Here is a 20,402-nt window from a genome sequence, read left to right on the forward strand (position 1 = left end):
GAAAGTGGTGGTGAGAGGGAAATTCATAGCTATGATGCCACCTTTAAAAAGAAGAAAGAGCTCAACTCATCCTAAGTTTACACAGTAGGCAATTGGGAAAAGAAAGGTAAATTAAACCTTCTATGAGAGGAAAGAAAGGAAAATGACCAAAGTGGAGATAAATGAACAAAGAATAAGGACAACAGAGAAAATCAATGAAACAAAACTAGTTTCTTTGAAAGGACCAAGAGAAATTAAGAAAATATTACATAGACTGAGAAGAAAAAAAGATAAAATTCAAATAACTTCAATCATATAGGGAAGAGAAGATATTTCTATCAACATTACAAAAATTAAAATAATTATGAGTCCTACAAACAATTGTACAACAAATTAGATGGCCTAGATGAAATGGAAAAATTCATAGAAAAACAAGATCTACTGAAATTGACTCAAAAGAAATAGAAAATCTGAAGAGACACATAACAAAGTAGAGATCTTGACTAATTAATGGAAAACTTCCCAACAAAGACAAATGTCCAGGGTTAGACAGATTCCCTGGTGAATTCTACCAAATGTCTAAGGAAAGTTAATACCAATTTTTCTCTAACTCTTCTTAGAAGCATAGGCAACAGAATAAAAACAAATAGATATGTTAGATTTCACCAAAATTAAACTTTTGTACATCAAAGTACATTTCAATAGAGTAAAAAGACAACCCATAGAATGGGAAGAATATTTGCAAATCAGATATCTGATAAGGGGTTTGTATCCAGAATCTATGACGAATTCTTACAACTGGACATCAAAAAAATATGCAGCTAATTAAAAATAGCCAAAAGACTCAGATATTCCTCAAAAGATGATAGAAATGGACAACAGAAAAAATAGGCTCAATATCATCAGTCATTAGAGAAATACAAATCAAAACATCAGTCATTAGAGAAATACAAATCAAAACCGCAGAGATACCATTTCTCAAAACTTAGGATGGTCCCAATGAAGAACTCAGATAATGACAACCTTTGAGGATGTGGAGAATTGGAACACTCATACTCTGTTGGTAGGAATACTGTGGAGAGCGAAAGGTTGAAATAACCTTGAGAGACCTCTGAGTCTGTTGAGAACCTAATGAATCCTGGATATGCAGCTGGCACAAAAACAAGGATGGTTACTTGTAACGAGAGTGGTTAAATAGAAAGAGTTCGAATGTCTATAATGCAAGGGAATGTTATTCCCGGAGTTGTAAAGATACATTTGACCTTTTCCCTGGAAAATAATTAGTCGCTGAATTATGTACAGAGGAGGGGTTGGGGGTTGTGGAAAAGGTATATAAAGGGCAATAAAGTGGGAAGAGGGGTCTCTCCTCCGCCTCTCTCTCCTTTTTCTTTTCCTCAGAGGTTGTGTTTTTCTTTCATCCTCTCCCCTCCTCTCAGGTACTGTTCGACTAGTGACGGCTGGCACCGTCAGAATACAAAATAGCGGAACCATTATATAATTGCTTTTTCATAAAATGTCCAAAATAGGAAAACCTATAGAGATGAAGAAAATTAGTCACTGCTTAGGGCTGGTGGGTAGAGTTGAGGATGGAGATTAAGGGGAATTGGTAGCAGAACTATACAGTATTACTTTTTGAGGCAATGAAATGTTCTAAAATTGGTGATGATTGCAAATATGTAGGAATATGCTAAAAACCAGTGAATTTTATAATTTAAATAGGGTAATTGTTATCTCAATAAACTACATCTCAATAAAGCTGTTGTTTTTCTAAGAAATGCTGATAATACCTAGTGCTGACAAGGATTTGGAACACCACTACAAGGAAAAGTATAAATGGTCCAGCTGCTCAAGAAAATAGTTTGGACTTATAAAATTTTCTTATAGACTTGCACTAAAATGACCCAGAAATTCAATCCCTAGGTATTTGTCCTAGAGAAATTAAAAGCATATATTTATACAAAAACATATAATCAAATGGTTATAGAATTTCCATTCACAATCACAAAAACTGAAAGCAAATCCACACAAAGAGTGGATAAAGTAGTACATTATTTAATGGAACACTACTCATCAAAAAAAAGTGAACTTTTGATACCAGTTGTGCTGTTTAATCCTGATTGTCAACTTGATTGGATAGAGAAACACCTAGGACAGTAGTATAGCACACTTCTGGGCATGTCTGTAGGTGTTTCCAGAGATGAGTGAACAGGGGTCTAACTTTGTTATTGGATTAAATCATAATTTGATGGCATTGGTGGAAGGGTATGAAGCCTTAGGAGGTGGGGGCTAATTAAAGGGGCTGTGTCATATGGCCATGACCCTGGGCACTATATTTTTTCCACAGCTCCTTCCTCTCTGGCTCCTCCCACTCACTCTGCCTCCTGGCTGCCCTAAGGTGAGCAGCATCCCCCCTCCCACCATGCCCTTCTGCCATGATGTTCTTCCCTTGGAGCCAGCAGACCAAAGCCTCTGAAATCAAGACCCAAAAGAAACTTTTCCTCTCTTAAGGTGTGTATGTCAGGTATTTTGTCCCTACCACAAAAAGCTGAGTAATACACTAGCATTAATGTAGATGAACTTCAAAGCCATTATGATGAGTAAAAAAAAGCCAGTCTCAAAAGCTTATATAATGAGTGACTAGATTTGATACTCGCAAAAATACAACACTAGTGAAGAATGAATTAATGGCTGTCAGGGTTAAGGTTAGAGGGAGGATGAAATCATGAAAGAGTAGAATGAGGACTTTTGGGGGATGATGGAACTATTTTCTATCCTAACTCTAATGGCAGTTACATGCATTTATATGTATGTTGACATTTATAGATTTATATTTCAGAGAATTCAAATGCTATGCCAAAAAAGTCAATATTACTTTGTGTTGATTTAAAAATTAAAGCCAAAAAAGTTTAAATCAGAACATTAGAAAGAAAAAAAGACTCCAAAGGGAAAGGAACGGGGAGAGAATTCACATAATAGCACCAAGGCTAGCAACTCTGATAGGAAAGTAAGGGAAATTTGGAAGAAGAATTTAACAGAGTTATTCAATAGGAGATGTAAGAAATGCTGCCAAGGAACTGTACAGCAGACTGGTGACTGACAGAATGTGGGAGTGAACAGACTAGGTATTATTCAGTAAAGTCACATGACTGCTCCAGCCAATCAGAAGTTAGAAGGCAGGTGACAGCCATGGTTGAATCTGCATTCCAGTGTGGCTGATAGACTAGTAGAAGAGGCTCCTAGACCCTAAGTTCATGGTCTTCTCTCTGGTACCTAGAGTGTGTTAAGGAAAGAATAGGAAGGAAGGCTCCCTCTTGCAACCCTGGGATGTGTAGCATACATAGCAAGATAGAAAGTGAACAAATACAAGAACACCTAAGTCATTGTGACCCCAAATGTTCCTCTCCCACAGACCTTCCCCCATGAAACCCAAGAACCCAGGTGAGTAAGGAGGGCCAGGAACAATATATGGGACCAATCAGAACTGCCACTTTGATACCTGATCTGGTATGGTCCTTTGGTTGCATCCAACATCCTCAAAAAAAGGATCTGTGTATCCATGCCTGTGTTTGTTTTGGTTTGGGGGTTTTTAAAAATAGACTATTTTCAGAATAGTCCTAATTTCACAGTAAAGTAAATGAAAGATACCGAGCTTCCATATTTCCTTTCCTGCCACATACACATCCTCACTTATTTACAAAAATAATATATTTCTGTGGCAGTTTAAATGAAGTGTGAACTTGATTGACTTTGAGATCTGCCAAGATATTGATAGAGCATACTTGTGGATGGGTCTGAATGGGTCCCAGAGGCATGGCCTTGAGATCTATGTCTGGTTCCTGGGCCCTTCCACTCTGGCAGTGTTCCTTGGTTCTGCTTTCCAGCTATCATTAGCTAAGCTGCTTTGCTCCACCACACCCTTCCACCATGATGTTCCTGCCTTGAAGCCAGCAGACCATAGACTGAATCCCTGAAACCATGAGTCAAATTAAACTTCTTCTCCATTAAGTTGTGGGTGTCAGGTATTGTGACATCAGTAAGAAAGATGACTAATAAAGAAAATTGGTACCAATTGGTGTCATTGTGACTATACCTGACCGTTTGGTTTAGAAGCCTCTGGAACTGATTTGTCGGAGGAATTTGAAAAGGTTTAGAGAGGCTAGGGAAGCCTTAGAATCCTGTAATCTGAGCTGGATGCATGATACTGGTCAAAGCTCAAAACCAGAGAAGACCAAGTTCAGGATGTTTCAGTTGGGAAAGAGGACTTCATTTGGCAGTTGGACCAGAGGGCATATGTGCTATTCTGTGGTATAATCTATCTGCACTTTGGCCATGTCCTGAGATTTTGCAGGAGACTGAGATTGAAAGTAGACTAAGATCTGGTAGATGAAATTTCAAAGCAGCTCAACATTTCAGGCTGTCGCAAGGTACTGCTGGCTGCTTTTAGCCAGATTTTTAGTGAGAATTTGGAGTCAAAACCAAAACAGAAAAATTTTAAACACCTAAATTTTGGCTGAGAGGGAACCAGGTGTAAAGTTGGGATCAAAGGAAGTGTGGCTGCTGAAGAAATTAGCACCATAAAAAAGGAACCAAGTTCTTCCTACATGAACAAGAAGAAAGATGCCTTCAAGAAGATCATACACCCTGACCAAGTGGGATTCATCCCAGGTATGCAGGGATGGTTCAACATATGCAAATCAATAAATGTAATACACTGTATCAATAGAGCCAAGGACAAAAACCATATGATCATCTCAACTGATGCAGAAAAAGCATTTGACAAAATCGGGAAAAGCTCTGTTGGTGGTTTCTCTTGCAGTGCAGAAGCTTTTTTTTTTTTTAAGTGCAGAAGCTTTTTAATAAGATGAGATACCATTTGTTGATTCTTTGTGCTAGTTCCCATGCTACTGAGGTTTTGTTCATAAAGTCTTTTCCTATGTCAATGTCTTCAAGAGTTCTACCTAACTTATCTTCTAGCAAGTTTAGTGTTTCTGTTTTAATATTTAGATCTTTAATCCACTTAGATCTTAGTTTAGTGCATGGTGATAGATATGGGTCTAGTTTTAATCTTTGGCAGGTTGAAATCCAGTTTTTCCAACACCATTTATTAAATAGGCTATCTTTCCTCCAATGAGGGTGATTGGCTCCTTTGTCAAAGATGAGGTGGCTGAGTATGTCTGCAGTTGTTTCTGCATCTTCTAATCTATTCCACTGATCCTCGGGTCTGTTTCTTTGCCAGTACCATGTTGATTTTATCACAGTAGCTTTGTAGTATAGTTTCAAGTTGGGGATTGTGATACCCTCTGCCATGTCCCTGTTGCCGGGAATTGCTTTTACTATTCTAGGTCTCTTCTGGTTCCAAATGAATTTTTGGATTGTTTTTGTTACACCCAGTGAGAGAGAACCAACCAGAGACCGATATTAAATCCACACAGGACTTTATTACTGGCCGGGACCCTAGCCGAGCATCAGACTCGAGCCTCAACTGGGGGGAGACAAGCATATTTTATACACCTTTGAGGCCAACAGTTTTTAGCCCCCCTATGAGATAGAACTAGTAAAGCAAGTGAAAGGTACAGAAGCGGAACGTCCTGCTGTTAGAACATTTGTAAAACAATAGTTGATTAATTGTTGTTTCTGAGAGACTCTCTAAGGGGAGGAGGTTTCTAAGCTTTCTCCTTCTGAGTTCATCTAAAGGGCAGGCAGGTGGGTCAAGCAGCAATATGGAGTCTGTCTTGCTAACTAGGGTCCTTCAATTTTCTCTAGTTCTGTGAAATATATTCTTGGAATTTCAATCAGCATTGCATTAAATCTGTATAGCAGTTTTGGAAGTATGGCCATTTTCACTCTATTGGTTCTTCCTACCCAGGAACAAGTCATTTCTTTCCATTTTCTTATATTCTCATTGATCTCCTTCTTCAGAGTGCTGTAGTTTTCAGTGTAGAGGTCTTTTGCTTCCTTTGTTAGATTGATTCCTAGATATTTCATTTTCTTTGCATGCTATTGTAAAAGGAATTGTTTCCCTAATTTCTCTCTCAGTGAGTCTGTTATTTGTGTATAAGAAGGCTATTGTTTTGTGAGTGTTGACTTTGTATCCAGCTACTCTACTGAATCTGTCAATTAAGTCTAGAAGTCTTTTGGCAGAGTTTTTTGGGTCTTCTGTATAAAGTATCATATTGTCAGCAAATAATGAAAGTTTAGCTTCTTCCTTTCCTATCTTTATTCCTTTTATTTCTTTCTCTTTTCTAACAGCTGTGGCTATTGTTTCCAGAACTATATTGAACAGGAGTGGTGATAGTGGACATCCTTGTCTTGTTCCTGATTTTAGCATTAAAGTTTTCAGTTTGTAACCATTTAGTATGATGTTGGCTGTTGGTTTTTCATAGATAGGCTTAATCAGGTAGAGATAAAGACCTTCTATTCCAATTTTCTACAGTGTTTTTATGATGAATGGGTGCTGGATTTTGTCAAATGCCTTTTCTGCATCTATTGAGATGATCATATGGTTTTTGTCCTTGACCTGTTAATATAGTGTATTACATTTATTGATTTATGGATGTTGAACCATCTTTGCATCCCTGGGATAAATCCGACTTGGTCAGGGTATATGATCTTCTTGATGACCCTCTGTATTCTGTTCGCCAGTATCTTGTTGAGGATTTTTGCATCTATGTTCATTAGGGAGATTGGCCTGTAGTTTTCTTTTTTGGTTGGGTCATTCCCTGGATTTGGAATCAAAGTCACACTTGCTTCCAGGAATGAAGTTGGAAGTATTGCTTCCCTTTCAATTTCCTTGATGAGTTTAAAGAGTAATGGTGATAGCCCTTCTTTAAATGTCTTGTAGAATTCAGCAGTGAAGCCATCAGGACCTGGGCTTTTCACTGTTGGTAAATTTTTTATTACATTTTCAATTTCACTCATTGTAATTGGGGTGTTTAGAATCTCTACATCTTCTTCATTTAACTTTGGCAATTCGTATGTATCTAGGAATCTGTCCATTTCTTCTATGTTTTCCATTTTATTAGAGAACAGGTTCTCAAAGTAGATATTGATGATCCTCTGGATTTCTGCTGGGTCTGTTGTCACTTCACTTTTTTCATTCTTAATTTCATGGAGTTGAGCCTTTTCTTTCCTTTTTTTGATAAGGTTGGCTAAAGATTTATTGATTTTATTTATTATTTCCAAAAACCAACTCTTTGATTCATTAATTTTTTGTATCATTCTCTTAGTCTCCATTGCATTGATTTCTGCTCTGATCTTTATAATTTCCTCTCTTGTATGAGCTTTGGGTTTGTTATGCTCTTCTTTTTCTAGGAGCTTGAGGTTCTGCATTAGGTCGTTAATTTGTGTTCTCTCTGTTTTCCTAATATGGGCATTCACTGCTATGAATTTCCCACGTAGAACTGCTTTCATTGTGTCCCATAGATTCCTGTATGTTACACTGGCTTTATCATTTACTTGTAGAAACTGTCTAATTTCTACTGTAATTTCTTTGTGACCCATTGGTTGCTCAGGAGGGTGTTATTCAATTTCCATGTGTTTCTGGGGGTTTTGTGGTTTCTCAAGTTATTGATCTCCAATTTTATTACACTATGGTCTGATAATATACAAGGGGTAACTTCAATTCTTTTACATTTACTTAGACATGTCCTATGAGCTAGCATGTGGTCTCTTTTGGAGAATGATCTGTGTACAGCCAAAAAGAATGTGTGTTCTAATTTTGTGGGGTGGAACACTCTGTAAACATCTATTAAGTCCATTTGTTCAATAGCTTGGTTCAGTTCTAGAATTTCATTGTTAATTTTTTGTCTAGATGATCTGTCTATCTGTGATAGTGGGGTATTGAGGTCCCCCAGTACAATTGTATTAGTGCTTATTTGGTTTTTCATGTCCATTAATATTTGTTTTGTATAGTGGGAGGCATTCGTATTTGGTGCATATGTATTTATGATTGTCATCTCTTCCTCTTGGATTGTTCCCTTCACAAGGATGTAGTGACCTTCTTTGTCTCTCTTAATTAGTTTTGGTTTGAAATCTACTTTGTCTGCAAATAAGATTGCTACCCCTGCTTTTTCAGGTTCCTGTCGCATAGATAACTGTTTTCCATCCTTTTACTTTCAGTCTATGAATTTATTTTGAGTTAGGTGTGTTTCTTGTATATACTATATTGTTGGATTATGCTTCTTAATCCATTCTGCCAGTCTAATTCTTTTGGTTGGTGAATGGAAGCCATTAACATTAATGGTTATAATTGATAGATATTGACTCATCCTTATCATGATGTTTTACTATTGTTGGCTCTTTTATATTTTATTTTTCCCCCTTTCCCTTTAGTTTCTTGCCTTGCCTGGTGGCCTCACCTCTGTTGGGCCTCATGGAGTTGTGACCTTCATTGTCTTTTTCTAGGATTGTCTGGAACAATGCTACCTAATTTTAGGGAAAAATCATTTGGTTAGCCTAGTTCTCCTGCCTACAGCCCAGCTATGGAATTCTGAGACATAATTCCATTTTGGCCTCCAGTCACAACTGAGACCTCAATGATCCGGTGATGCTGTGATCCTCCAGGACAAGATTACACCAGCTGAAGACATCCTGGGAGGAACAAAATGTTCATCTACTCAGTTCCTCATTGTTCTTGGATTGTTACGTCTTGTTTATGTGAATGTACTGAACTCTCCGCAAGTCATTTGTTACATTTGTTTCTCCCGATGTACGGAATAAAAGGTGTGGTAAGCTGGGGGCTTTCAACTTTGCATCCCAGAGCAACACTGATCAGACCCAAAGCTCAGCTTCTTCTCAGTCTCATTTTTCTTCCTTTCCTGTAATTCTCCTTGTGCTGCCGTGGCTCACAGGAGACTAGGACTTACTGCAGAGGTTCTAGTAACGTCCCCTTTCCCTGTTCCCTACATAGGATACTGTTTAGAATTGCTCAGAGTGCTGGTTTGGTGTTCATGAAATTTCTCAGGTGTTCTTTGTCATGGAAGTATCTAATTTCCCCATTGATTTTGAAAGATAATTTTGCAGGCTACAACAGTCTAGGCTGGAAGTTATTTTCTTTTAGGCCTTGAAATACTTCACTCCAGGCTCTCCTTGACTTGAGGGCTTGTGTTGAGAAGTCTTCTGTGATTCTGATGGGCTTTCCTTTGTAGGTGATTTGTTTCTTTTCTCTAACTGCTTGTAGGATTTTGTTCCTCTGTTGGGTTTCTGAGATCTTCACTATTATATGTCTAGGTGTAGATTTTTTTATCATGGCTAGTTGGAGTTCTATATGCCTCACTTATCTGTATGTCCAATTCTCTACCTCTGTCTTGGAAGTTTTCTACTATTACTTCTATGAACAGTTTTTTATGTCAGTTGTACTTTCTCCTGCTTTTTCATGGATTCCTATCAGTCTTATGTTATTCTTTGCATCATCTAGCAGCTGCTGGATTGATTTCTCATGATCCCTTACTATTTTGAAGAAATCTCTGTTTTCATGGTCATTAACCTCAATCCTGTCTTCTATATCTGATATTCTATCTTCACATTCCCTTAATCTGCTGTGCATACTTTCAATTGAGTTTTTAATCTCCTGGATATCTGTTTGAATCTGTTTCATGGATTCCATTTCTTTGGGAGATCATGGTTTCCATTTCTTTTTATGCTGGGCATTCATGGCTTCCAGCATGTTTCTGAGCTCATCTATTTTTTTTTTTAATCTGTTTCTCTTCTAGAGCCTCTAATCATGTCTTTCACTCTGTTCATCATCTCTGTAGTTATCTGGGAAATTATTTCTGTTTTGAATTTTTCTAGGGCCTCATTCGTCTGTTTTGTTACTTACTGTGCTATCAGTTCAGGGTGTCCAGGTGGTTGATTATAAGACTTTTCTAGCTTGTGTCCCTCAGAATTTACCCTTGGTGAGGTGGAAGTCTGAGTTTATGCCTTGCTTAAATGTCTTCTCATTTTTTTGTTTTTGGTACTGTCCTTGGTTTAATTCCTGGGTTGATACTTTGAAATTGCGTATTGTAAGTATCTTTGTTGCTTGTAATTAGAACCTTTATGGAATGATTGCTTCTCAGAGGTGTCTTCCAGAGATAGCTGATCTTTAGGTTTTGAGTCTCTAATGGCTCTGAGGCTATCTCATTCTCATTATACAATGAAGGACAGCTGATTAGATTAATCACAACACCTTAGCCCAAGTGATATAATCAGCAACACCATAGCATTGACTACATCTTAGAAAATAACAATTTGTGGTAGTTATTAATCTATCACCTTTAACTATGTGAATTAAATCAAAATTGAGGGCCAGCCCAACATATGTTTATAGTGAAGAAACTCTTCAATATAGCAACTTTACCCTTTGGGATGGGGAATTAGAGGGAGTCAGGGAGGGAGGGATAGGTAGGTAGAAGGATAGGGAAAGGTTAGCAGTGAGGCCAGAGGACAAAGGAAGATCACACAAACTCTAAGAAACTGTTGAAGACAAGAGAAAAAGACAGAACAAAAGAACAAAGATGAGAACAGAACAACCTAAGAGCAACAGGGAGGCTAGAAACTTTTTACTTTCCTTTAAAACTAATGACATCAAGAGAAGGAAAAAGAGAAGAAAAGAAAAATAAAGAAGAAATCTGATTTAGGGCCAGAACAGGAACAAAAAGGGAGATGAAGAACAGTGTGAGACAGAACTTGGGGGGGGGGGAGAAAAAAAGAGAAAAATAAAAATCTGAAAAGAGTAGAAAAAAGTAAAAATTAAACATTAGAAATAAGAGAAAAAATTGCAAATAAGAAATAAAAAATAAAAATGAAGGGCTTCCTTCAGGGTATGTCTCTGCTGTCACAGTAGACAACATGGGCAGCAGTATGCAGATATAAGTCAATGAGTCACAGCAAGCCAGTCACAGAGCTGTGAGATTCAGGCAGATTTCTGGCTGCAAGTCCCAAGTTGAGTTCCCTGTCCTCCTGCAGACTTAAACTCTGCAAGGTTCTACTGCAGGTTCCAGCTGCCTTCCCCTAAAGATAGTCCAGGTTCTGGTGGGAGGTGATGATCCCTCCAATTTACCAAGTATGGTGGTCTGGTGTCTCCTGTGTCTTTGTAGTTTAACCACACAGCCAGGAGGCCAGAGGCAAAGGGGCAGGGGGGTGCAGGTGCCAGTGCCGCTAAGCGGGTTGCCGCTATGGATGTGGCAAGTGGTGAGAGGTCCTCACCTCTCTGGCAGGCTAAGCCAGTGGCTACTGCGTCAAAAATTTTAAAGGAATAGGGCCCGGGGATTTAGCTCAGTGGTGCCACCACCCAACTCGCAAATACACATTCCTGAATTCGATCCCCAGCACCAAAAAAAAAAAAGATTTTAAAGGAAAATCTGGGAGGCCAGAAAAGGAGCTCCTGGGAGGGAGTGGGTGAAGCTATAGAAATGAGCCAAAGGTGCAATGAGGCCCCAGGAAATTGGAGAATCCAGGAACATGCAGCACCTGCAGAAGAAAGATGTGGCTGTGAGTGGAGCCAGCCCAAGAGGTAGGCTATGTGGGCTGTAACCAGCAAGGCCATAGGAATGGGGTCAGCCAAGCTGTCTGGAACTCACATCTTACCACCATGTGCCCTTGTTGCTGGATATTAAACTACAAGAAATAATGTTTACCCTGCTGGGTTTTGGTTTTGCTTTGGTCCTATTTCTTTCTATTCCTATATTCCTAGTATGTTTACCCTGTGTCATTATATCTTGGGATTGGGTAACTTGTTTTGATTTTTACAAAGGTTCACAGCTAAGACTTTGCCTTGAGTCTCAAAAGAGACTTCAAATTGAACTTCTGAAAAATACTGGAACTATTGAGATTTGGGAGAAAGGTTTGTTGCATTCCTAGCTTACACAGGACAGTTATATTATGTTAGGTAGAATTATGAACTTAGTGTTGTCTTTATTTGAAGATTAAGTATGCTTTAAGATGCATTTGGGCATGAAGTTGAAAGGGGGTAGGATGTGGCAGTTAGGGCAGGATGTCAATGTGATTGGCTTTGGGATCTGCCAGGGCACTGGTGGAGCACACTTCTTGGTGTCTGGGTGGATTCCAGAGATGTGGCCTTGGGGATCTATCTCGTCTCTCACCTTTTGCTGTCTAGCACTGGACTGAGCATCTTTGCTCTGCCATGCCTTTCTCCCATGATGTTTTTGCTTTGGAGTCAACTGACCATGGAGCAAATCCCTGAAACTCATGAGCCAAATCATACCTCTCTTCAAGTTGTGAGTGTCAGGTACTGTTTCCCAGTGATGGGAAAACTGACTGATACAACTTCTTAAAATCAGTGAAGCTACATGGAGAAATCATTATCACTCAAAGTCTACAGTTTACATTAGGGTTCATTCTTGATACTGTGTGTCTGTGAGTTTTGGCAAATTTATAATGGCATGTATCATCCATCATTGCAGTGTCATACACAGTACTTTCACTGTCCTAAAAATCCTCTGTACTCTACTTTCAATGTGACTTTGCTGCTTCCTCCCATCAAGGGATGGAGTGTCTTCCTTACCTCTCCAATATGGGCTGGCTATGACTTCATTTGGCCAAGAGAATGTGAAAGAAAAGATTGTTCATTGCTCAAGAGACCTTGAAGTTTCCACTCTTTCTTGTACCTGCCTCTGCCATGGTAGTAACTCTGGAATAGAATTCCATAGCATGACAGACAATAAAGAAAATACCAAATACTAGTCAATAGCCAGCAGATCCCAAGAAAATGAGAGTATCCAGCCAAGATCAGCCACATCATTACCCAGTCTATAGAAGATATCCATATGCCTGAGAGAGTTTAGCTAAGCAAAGAAGAAACACCCAGATGACATGAATATCATCACCTAAAGACTGGGTTTTGAATTGGTTTGTTACTAAGCAATAGCTAACTGATACATGTGGAAAGTATTAGGAGGGGAAAATTCCTAAAATTAAAAAGAGGACCCAGAGGATTTTATCCTTCTCAAGCATCCCTTCTCCTCTGGGGAGTGAGGAGGAGTTACTAAACAGGTTTCAGCTCCTAGTGCTGCTGTCACTCACCTTGTCACCCCCATGTGTTTTCCTGACAATATTTACTCACAAAAGGATAGATGGTGGGACCAATTTTCATCAAACTCTGTCCCCTGGAAAGTATTTACATATGGTTAATTTTACAGAGGAAACAGTCACTGAGATAGAAAATGAGGAGTCATATCCTTCTTAGGGATCAAAACTATGAAAGAAGGGCTAAGGAACCAAGATTAGGCCCAGAAGAAACCATGAGACAGGTCCAACAAAGACCTGAATAGCCTGGTAGGGAGTTGTAGAATGAATATGGCTTTCAAAGTTGCCCATGTTTCATGGAAACAGCCAGGCCTTTATGTCTTCATCACACACACTCTGTCACTTCACATAGATCACCCCTGGACAGGTTAGCCCCATATGAGGTGGCTCTCTGTCCTGGAGGCACCTCTGATGGATTTGGTGGCTGAAGATCACCTGCTGATCATGCTACCTACAGCTGCAGATAAGTCTTTCCCCAAGGAGGCCTAGCCAGACATTTCTGGACCTGCCATGGATACAAATGAGAGTTAGTAACCATGCTGGGCTCTTAATCATATTTTATAGCCAAGGGTCTAAAGACAAATGTCTCATCTAGCAGCTAATATTTGTGGAGTGTTCTTGGCACTATATAGGTTCTAAGGACTGTTTCCTCTTTCACAAGTAGCCTATAATCCAGAGGAGAAAGACATAGCCAAATACCTTTAACAGAGACAAAATGAGATTGTGGCTAAATAGAAACACTGGTATAGGGTTCTGGGAACAGAGAAGATAGTCACAAAGAATTAAAAATGTATGACAGTGTGTAAGTGTTTTAGTACTGAGAAAAAGGTAGAGCCATTAAGAGATCTGAGTTCAGAGAAGGACTTGTATAGTCAGGGAGGCTTGGTTGGAAACTAAAGAATGAGCAGATTGTGGATACCAATAGTGGAGAGTGCCCCAGTAGTGTGAGCAGCATGCATGAGGCCAGGAGTCACAGAGGCTCCAGCCCAGATCTCTGCCCTAACACCCAGTCTAGCTGAGGTCCCCACATCAAAGCCACACTTCCCCAGAGGGTAGCCCCAGAGCAGATACAGGGTCTTTTCATGCCATGAAAAGAAGATGCATGGACCTTCTTCACCCCGGGGACCCACATTGAGCCTGATTAATAAGGAAGTCAGCTAGGGACCCTGAACTATCTCAGACTGAAAGTGAGCAGACAAGAGAAGGATAATGTTAGCTCCCCTTGTGCGGCATCCCTTGCCATAGAGGTGGTAGGGCTGGCCATGCATTTCCTTCCCATGTCTGCTGGTGGAGAGAATGGCAGCTCTCCCATCTGAAATTCCTGAATGCCTTCCATTCCTAGGCTCCAACTCTGAGATCCAATTCTGTGGTCCAAGAACTTCCTTCTTCCCAATAGCCCCAGAGATCACAGCCCTCCCTGGAAGGTGCCATGAAGATTAGGCCTTTGGGATGATTCAGTCCTGTATTCCTCCCAGCCAGGAGCATAGTGATGAAGGGCTGAATGTCCTAGGTGCTGCAAAGCCAGCCTCAGAGGCTGCCCATAGACACAGTTGTGAGCTTTCTGTGCTTGTTCTCACCTACCTATGTGACCAGCACGACCACATTTCATGACTCCCAAGCCACCATTCCCAGTGTACTCCAGCAGAAACTGATGACGTAGAAGACAAGGTGAAGAGAGCCCTGGCAGTGTGCAGCAGGCCACCCTGCTTGGGACAGGGTTTTGCATTAGGAAACATCTGACCAGCTGATTAGGAAACCCAGCTAATGTGTGCCAGGCCACATACACCGCGTGCAGGGACTAAAGCAGATGCCTTCATCTGACTTGAAAATTGGAGTTCTTTGTCTCTCCTACACTTTCTATGAATCTCCCCCATCAGGTGAAGTCCCAGAAGTACCTCAGAGCACAGAAGGGGTGAGGCAGTGCTCCAGGGAGGAGGGAAGCCTAAACCAGCTCTGTGTCAAATGGGTAAGGGCAACCAGGGAGTGGAATGTGTGATGCTAAATGGCCAAACCCAGCATAGAATAGCAGTCAGCCTCCTCCCCTGTGAATGTGAAGCTGCATTTGCAAGCATGAATCCTAAATAGCATGAGGCCCGGTTTTGAGAGGCTAGTGTTTGCTGTCAAGCCCATCACCCATTGGAAGCTTCCCAGGGCAGTGTACATGGGCTTTGTGAAAAGCCTATTGATGAGAGGAATTAGCCAGTACGACTTGCTCAAGAGCTGCCTAATCACCTGTTTTATGCAGTACATCGCCAGTGACAGGATGTCACATGACAGGACATGTGCAAGTCTTTGTGAGACGGAGAAATTGAGCACAATCAGAGTAGCACTGGCGGGTCCTTCTCAGGATAATCCCCCACACCCACCTCATTTAGTGTTTCCCTCTTTCAGGCTGAGTGTGCAGTATTACTACCCATCTCTTAGACCACAAAACGCTCTTCCATGCATGGCTTCTCATCTTTGAAACGCTCTCTGTCCTCTAGCTGGAGTCTGCAGCAACCTTTGGAAGGGGAAGTGCCAGGTGGAAAAGGAGTTTTGAGACCCCTGAAGAGGATCGACAGGTAGCAGGGACATTCAGAGCCCCAAGGAAGAGCACCAGTGTCACAGCCTTCTTCCCAATTATGTAATCGAATCATGTCACCCTCCCATTCCTCCCAGTGGGGGTGAGAAGGTTTCATCTGTTTTAATGACAGGGTGGACTCACTCATTTCAGATTTGATCTGGATTTCCCCTAGCCTTCTATTTCCCTTGGGAGCTTATAAATGGTGACTGATAAAGAATGAAATCATATCATTTGTAGAAAAATAAATGGAACTAGAGGTTATCAAGTTAAGCAAAATTAGCCAGACACAGGAAGATAAGTATCACATCCTCTCTCATATGTGGAAACTTAAAAAAAAAAAAAAAAAAAGGTAACTTGGAAATAGAAGATGGACTATTAGGGAAGGGAAAGGGGTCCAGGGGAGGGAGAGGGAGGGAAGAAGAGGTCAAGGGGAAGAGGGTGCTGTAAGGAGGAGTGGATACAAGTGAAGCATTGCATGTGTGTGGGTGGAAATGGTACTGTAAAACCCCATTCATTTGTACAATGGTATGATTGAATTACTATAAATTTTCTTTTTCAGTTTTTATTAGTATGTGTTTGCAGTGCATAATGATCAATATGATGTGGAGTGGGTACATGGACATGACACATTATAACTCTTTTTTCATCCCCTTCCTCTCCCCTCCCTTGTCCCTCCCTCCATCTCTCAGTTCCCCTTCCATTTGCAAAAGGTCTATGTACCTACTTCCTATTATCTATACGTTATTTTGCTCTTTATTTATATTTTGGACTTCTCATATAAGACAAACTACATGATATTTAAGCTAGTGTGTCTGATTTATTTCACTTAATATTATTGTCTCAAGGTGCGTTTATTTTCCTACCAAGGACTCAAGTTCATTCTTCTTTATGGCAGAGTGGTACTCCACTGTGTATAAATACTACATTTTATTTATCCATTCATTTGCTGATGGACATACAGGCTACTTCCAAGACTTAGCTATTATGAATTGTGTTGCTATAAACATGAGTATGCATGGACCACTGTGTTATGATGTCTTTAGGGAAATAGCTGGGTCAAATGGAATTTCTAGTTTTAGCTTTTTGAAGAATCACCATACTGATTTCTATAGTGGCTGAACTAGTTTACACTCCCATCAACAAATTAAATGAGTTCCTTTTTCCCCCACAGCCTCACCAGCATTTATTATTAATTGATTTTTTGATGATGGTCATTTCTGGAGTTAGATGGAATCTCAGTGTTTTACTTTGCATTTCTCTAATGGCCAGAGATGTTGAACCTTCTTCATGTATTTATTGGCCATTTGTACTTCTTTAAAGAAGTATCTATTCATTTCAGTTGCCCAATTTTTGATTGGATCTTTTATTTTCAAGGATCTAATTGTTTTTGAGTTCTTTATATATTCTAGATATTAGTCCTTTATTGGAGGAGGAGTTGACAAAACTGTCTTCCCATTCTGTAGATTCTCTTTGCTCTGCTGGTTTTTTCCTTTGCTGTGCAGAAGCTTTTTTTTATTACTGTTCTTTATTTGTTTGCTTACTTGTTTTGCTTTGTTCTCTTTTGGTTTTTTAGACAGAGTCTCCCTGTATAATGCAAGCTGTCATTGAACAATCCTTCTGCCTCAGCCTCCGGAGTGCTGAGATTATAGGCATTTGCCACCACGCCCAGCTGGAAGCTTTTTAAAAAGTGGCTGCAGGAACTGGAAGTGGCCAGGTAGAGTATTCAGGTACCAGCAGGATCTCGAGCCCACGCCAGGACCTGTTGTTACTGGTGTCTGCTAGGCTGTGTCCCCAGCCTGGCTGTCATTGCCCCAGTGGCTTGGGTTGGGGACCCACAAGCTCCATGTCCTCCCTGGTGAGTTCGCCACTGAATCTGCCTGCCTCTTGGGACCCTGAAAGGCTCTGGGAGGATGGAGGAGTCATCCTAGCACCCCTCCTTGGGCTTGCTTCGGGCTCAGAGCCTCACAGGTGCATGAGGAGGAGTGCTCCTACCTGGGAGACCTGCAGGGGCTCCCCAGGCCTTGGGCTCTGAAACTCTTCCTGGGCTTCACAGGTTTATTTAGAATCTCAAACCTTAATCTTATTACTCTCTCACATTTCTGCACCGCAATCCTTCCGCAGGGCAGCTGTTCCAGGAAGGATCACACCAGGGGATCACAACACGAGCAGCCACCCCCAGCCCAATTCTTGTCTTCAGACTCAATATTCCCTAGAGCCAAGAAAGGCCCACAGCTCACCGAGCCCTCTCCAGAAATAAAATGCTGTTTATTAAGCACTGTACCTACCACCGAGTTACACTCTCTGTATACAGTAGCTCATTTAATCCTCACAACAAAATATACACTATCAGTATTTCCAGTTTACAGTGGAGGAAACTGAGTCAGAGAGTGGCCATGTTTCCAACTTCCCAAGGCGTGAGTGAATTTTACACCGCTGTTTTCTCTCCTGGTTCTTAACTGCTGATCTTCTGCCTCATGCAGCACAGTCCCTGGTCATGTCCACTCAGAGCTGGCCAGGAAGCTTTGGCCAGTCACTGTGTGCCCATGGCACTCAGGTGCCTGCCCAGACCAAAGCACATTTCTTCCGTGGGGGAAAAGCCACTGGCCACTTCCCCAGCATGCTCTCCCCCAAGGTCTACACCGTCCAAGGGAAGCCCCATCTGGCCAAGGGGGGAATAGGAAAGAAAGCCCAGCTCTTAGCTCCATCAGGACAGCCCAGAGTCCCCGAGAATAGGCTCAATGATTATGATGATACTGTGGAATCAACACCCCCCAACCAGCCTGCCCCATAGGTGGCCCAGGGAGCCTGAAGAGTGCACCTCCTTCTCCAAGCAGGGTCCCAGGCACAGCCTGAGTCTGTGAGCCTACGGGTAGATCATCCTCTCTGAGGGCCTCTACCTCAGGCTGCTCCATCTTGCCCATCTGCCGGCCACTGCTGGGAGCCTGCTGGTGCCCTGGACCTCAGACATCTCAAGGTGCCTTTCCAGCTGCCCTCTGATTCCTTGCATAAGCTGTGTGCATTTGGCAACAGATCCGCCTTCCCTGTGATCCCTTCTGCATGGAGGGAGGGCCTGGAAAGGCTGTGTGGGCCCTGAGGTTTCACTGCAAGGGGAGGGAATATTCAAGGCCATTCCCCTCCCTCCCTCCTAACTTCTACCCAATTTGGCCTCAATTAGGAGGGGAAAAAAAACAGAGAGATAAGAGATCTGCCCTAGGGACTTGGGTCCCAGACAGCTGTAGATAAGCCGAGGAAAGTCTGTGCCACATGGTGGAAAATATTATTCAGCAAGGCTTTAAATAGCTGGTGCACTGGGTGGGGGTGGGGTAGCCTGAGAAGCCACCAGTGCAGCAAGCCCCCAAGCATGGCCTCTGAGTCACCAGGGTCCTCAGCTTTGTGGGATGCTGGGGGCCTCCTCAGGACCCCTGCTTTCACTCTGGGTTTCCTGAGAGACCCCACCAAGGCCCCTTCCTCTCCCCATTCTCAGCAGTGGTCCAGAAGTGACAGGTGGCTCTCAAAGTACACAGTACACGTGCACCAGAATCTCTCAGGGGCCCTCATTGGGCCACAAACCCTGGGCTCTCCCCAGAGCTCCTGATTCAGCAAGCCTGGGAAGGGTCAGAGAATGTGCATTTTTTTCTTAATGTATTTTTACAACACATAATAAATGCATTCATAGTGTATATGCACATGGAATCTTGATTCTTTTGTTTCTCTTTACACCCTGCCCTCCTCTCCACCCCAGATCAACTCATCCTTAGCACCTGAGGATGCTGGTGCCCTGAGACCATACTTGGAGACTCTGCCCTGCTCTAGGCCAGAGGCTCCACACCCAGGCCATACCTAAGACCACTGACTCTGGCTCCTCGGAGTCAGCACCCAGTCATCAGGAGTTTTTGCAGCTCTGCAGGTGATTATACTTGTGAACCCCTTGCTCCAGGGAGTTGAAGTACCACTCGGAGAAACCAGGCAAGAGTAATGGGCAGGGTAAAATAAAGAACTGACTAGAAGTAAGATAAGGAGAGGCGTTGACACTTGAAGAGAAATCTGTAGTCCCAGCGAGGAAGGGCCCCATGGAGCTCCTGGGCATGGTGCTCATGAGCTGCTCGCTGGGCCACATCTGAACTCTTGCTTTTGGAAATGCACCTAGGTTCAGCAGCAGCACTGGGAGCTCATGAGAAAGGCAGAAGCTCGGGCTCCGCTCCAGCCGGCCTCCCTCAATTTGCACTTGTCCCCACCTGAATCTGTACTTGCACTTTACCATCTGAGAAGCACTGAGCTGTGTGGAGGTGAGAGCTGCCAGTGCCCCAGGAGGAGGTGGAAACAAAGCCCATTCAAACCGAGGTTGTCCCCAGGAGCCATGTCTCCAGAGCCCCAAATCCAGAGAACTCTGCAGGCTGCGGTGTTCCTGCTTTGTACTTAAGTGTGTGCACATGTTTAAAACTCCCAAGGAAGCCCACAACTCACCAGGACTGAGCTCTATTGGACTCTCTCCCTATCCAATGATCCGGCTGAACTTCCGGTCTAAGATCATTCTGTCCACCACACCTGAGTGAAGCCTATAACCGAACCAGAGCCTCCAACAGCCTATTTTAAAGTCATGGGTAGTTTTTAAATCTCCTTGATGCCCAGGCCACACCCAGACCAATTTCATTGGAGGTTCTGGGCTCTGAGGGTGGGGCTCAGGTGTGGGGCTTTTAAACTCCCTGAGTGATTCCAGGTAGAACCAGGACATGCCCACAAGCCTCTGCAGCATCCCCTCTGCTCACCTCCCTCCCCTGCCCTGCAGGATGCTGTGTGCTGTAAACATGGAACCTGACTTCTCCTGATGGACAGATCC

This window comes from Heterocephalus glaber, unplaced genomic scaffold (genome assembly GCF_053883595.1).
Source record: "Heterocephalus glaber isolate CG9 unplaced genomic scaffold, H.glaber_assembly_v1.0 deba00001532, whole genome shotgun sequence".
NCBI classification, from domain to species: domain Eukaryota; kingdom Metazoa; phylum Chordata; class Mammalia; order Rodentia; family Bathyergidae; genus Heterocephalus; species Heterocephalus glaber.